The sequence below is a fragment of the Ixodes scapularis genome, unplaced genomic scaffold, assembly GCF_016920785.2.
Source record: "Ixodes scapularis isolate PalLabHiFi unplaced genomic scaffold, ASM1692078v2 ptg000597l_1___fragment_3__unscaffolded, whole genome shotgun sequence".
Lineage (NCBI taxonomy): Eukaryota > Metazoa > Arthropoda > Arachnida > Ixodida > Ixodidae > Ixodes > Ixodes scapularis.
In genome coordinates this window covers 513,769-517,671 of record NW_024610008.1, presented here as the reverse complement: position 1 = coordinate 517,671, position 3,903 = coordinate 513,769, and positions in this window count along the sequence as shown.

Below are 3,903 nucleotides of genomic sequence, written 5' to 3'. Positions count from 1 at the left end.
TCTGTAACCATGCTATCGTCAAGCTGCAGTTCAATAGGTGAGTTTGTTTTGAGGATAGATGCGCGAACAAAGCATTCCCGGAACGCTAATTGCTGTCTTGGCTTTCAAATTAAATCGTTTTTACTGGCTGGGTTCTTTTTTTTACTTTATTTATTTATGTATCGTAAAGGCTCTTACGGGAAATATATACATGGGAACAACAGCCCAGTAATTCGAAAAACAAAAACCAAGCAGCAAAACACAAAAAGAAAAAAGATACACTGCACGAATACAAAAAAAAAAAAAACATTTCGGCGCATTCCGGCACTTTCAGCAGTAATTGAAATATATATTTTTATAAGAAAGCAAGAGAGAGAGAGAAATAAAAGGTACTGTCAGAATACGTCTACAAAACAGAATACGAAAATTATAATTAAAATTAGCATACTCAAGCAACATCATGTTTACGGTGGCAACAAAGGGCCCGTGATCACTGATTGAAGTATTTTCCCGTGAAAGGCTATTTTAACCGTAAATGGCGAGGCGCAGAGGAGATTTTCGAACAGGTTATTTGGTGCAAATATAGGGTTCATTTTAATGAGGTGATCCAAACGAGGAAATAAATGTTAAGCTGGCCATAGAAAATAAGAAAGCATGTTTAAAAGTTGAAGAGCTATGGCATAGTTTGTGAATAAACTATGAGCGCGAAAGATGCCTTCTGCTATGACGGGTTGACAAGTCAATGTTTTATACCAGGTACGCTTGTAAAGCGGCAGTAGTCACAAATCATAAAATGAGCGGCTTGGTTTTTTAGTGACTCTCTATTCTATCCCATATATGATTGGTGAGGATGCCAAATGATGAATGCATACTTTAGTTGGGGTCTAACAAGAGCAGTGTAAGAACGAGTTTTGTTTTTGTGTTTGCCTGCAAATGTTCGTTTGATGAAACAAAGACTTTCTGACGCCTTATTAGCAATATTCTGAATGTGAGTGTTCCACGTAAGATCAGATGACTGGTGAACGCCAAGATATTTAAATGTGGAAACATTTTTGATACGATCATTTTTGATTAAGCATGCGCGTGGAGTGCAATGCCGATTTGTGGTGGAAGTTATAGCATTTGTTGAGTTTTTATTTAGATTCATAAGCCACCTGGCGCACCAGTTGCAGGTTGTATATAAGTCATCCTAAAAAAAACTTATAATCCAGAGGACCCGTAAAAGGCTGATAAATGACGTAAATATCTGCGAACAGACGAGTTCAAGGTAGATGTTAGAATTCAGATCCCTTACTAATATCAAGAAGAGCACAGGATCAAGTGCCGATTCTGCGGGACATCGGACTTCACAGGATAAAGAGAGGAAAGACTTTGAACAATTACAACATACTGGCGTCTGTCATTTAAGAAGTTTGTTCTTCATTTAATGACGAAGGTGAATAAGTTCTATTTATTCAGTTTATGTATTGGTTTTTGATGAGTAACGCGACGAAAAGCTTTGCCGATATCTATAAAAAAGCATCAACCAGCTTGGACAAGTAAACATAAATATGAAGATCACAGATTGGCTCGATGAACTGCGTCTCGCATGAACGACCATGCTGAAGCCGTACTGGTTAGTGAAAAGAAGATGATGGGATGATAAGTATGTCATAATTTGACACAATATAATGTGTTCTAGAATCATGGATGTAACAGAGGTGAGTGGAACGGGTCTGTAATTATTGCTTATTTTTGCGGATTGCGCATTTTTAAAATTGCTCGCATTTTTTGTATTTATTCTATGTGTCTATGTTTGAGGGTGACTGTTTTTCACGCTTAAATAAAATTTCATTTACCCAGTTGCATGATTGCTTTAGTATATAAAGGGTTGAGATTATTTGCTTTCAATGTTAGCCAAATGCATGTATTTGCTCGCGAGAAATGATAATCTATTTTTAGATCCAATTCAGTTTTCTTCAGTCTAGTAACTATGGAATGCGTCCCTAGAAGACCCGTAAAATGTTTTTTAGTGTTTCTAGAAACATTTCATGTTTCTAGAAACACTTTATGTTTCTAGCATATCATCGAGAAACATAAAATGTTTCTTGATGGTATGCGCATGCATACCATCAAGACTGCCGCTTTTGGCAGCCCGTGAGCTCTCTCTGAGCACGCCCCGTGAACGGTGCATCCGAATATGGATCCCAGTGAATGCAAACTATACTTCATCTCACAAGCATCTGCAGCGCAAGCAAAGGCGTGGGCACGAGCAAGTGGCTCCGCAAAGTGCCTCTTATGCACGAGATTTTATACAAACAAAGGCATTCTGCTGAGCTTTCCTCACGTTTGGATGACGATGTAGAAGGGGCGGAAGATACTTTTTTTAGAGCGCAGCTCTTAGGGGCGCGTTCCCGGCTTGAGCGGCGTCGGCGTCGCCGTCGCCGTCGCCGTCGGCGTAACCAAGGTCACCCCAAGGTCACGTGACCCCTCCCCAAGGGTCATCGGGGGTCACGTGACTCCCCAAGGTCACCCCAAGGTCACGCGACCCCTTCCCTAGGGTCACGTGACCCCCAAGGTCACGTGACACCCAAAGTCACGTGGCTCCCCAAGTCACGTGACCCGCGGGGTCACGTGACCCCCGATTACGTCATCAGTGACGTCACTGATAACGTCACCGGCATCCGCATCGTCATCGTCATCATCACTGATGACGTCACCGGCATCCGCATCGTCATTGTCATCATCACTGATGACGTCATCAGTGACGTCACTGATGACGTCACCGGCATCCGTATCGTCATCGTCATCATCACTAATTACGTCACCGGCATCCGCATCGTCATCGTCATCATCGCTGATGACGTCATCAGTGACGTCACTGATGACGTCACCGGCATCCGCATCGTCATCGTCATCATCACTAATGACGTTACCGGCATCCGCATCGTCATCGTCGCTGATGACGTCATCAGTGACGTCACTGATGACGTCACCGGCATCCGCATCGTCATCGTCATCATCGCTGATGACGTCTTCAGTGACGTCACTGATGACGTCACCGGCATCTGCATCGTCATCGTCATCATCACTGATGGCGTCTCCGGCATCCGCATCGTCATTGTCATCATCACTGATGACGTCATCGGTATCCGCATCGTCATCGTTACTGATGACGTCATCGGCATCGTCATCGTCACGTGACTTCCCTAGGTCACGTGACCCCCACCCAAGGTAACTTGACCCCCTCCCAGTACCCTTCCCTCTTCCTCCTCAAGCGCTGCGCTCTAATTCGGCGTTACAGGGAGTTGTAAACGGCTTTCACTTTTTTCATTCTTGGTTTACTATTCGGTTTTAGCCGTATTGGTTAGTTTGATCATACACAATAACAGTTTTTACCTACGTAGAGCTTGTCATATTGCCGCCCGCAGAGCCGAGAAGGCAACGCTTGGTCACGTTCTTCTAGAAGATTCCCGGTCATTCTCGCAGCAGGCGTAACTGTCCCTCTGCTTTGTTATTCTCGAAAGTGCCAGTTCATCCTCGCCCCGAGCGCGCGACGCTCAAACCTGCTTTGCCGAACTTTCAAGATAGTGACGCACGGTAGATAAGCAGCTGCCCGCGACTTTGTCGAGTCAGTCCCAGTCTCGCTAGAGCTCTGTACTGCCGCCGAACCGCCGCCCGCTTTTCTGCTGCCTCGACGCTCTTTCGTTATTTATTTTTGGTTGGCAGAAGTTCGCCCATTAAATCTTTATTTTCAGTTTACTGTTCGGCTTTTCGTCACCTTCATTCGTGACATTTCTGGTGGAGGTGCGGGGTACAAAACCCGTGCAGCGTACCCCTAGAAGAACTCGGTCAACAAGCCCCATTTCCCAACGACCTTCCGTTGAAGACTCAGAGCATCGTGCCAGCCGCCGTCTTCAAGGGCAAGCTCCTGAACTCGGACCC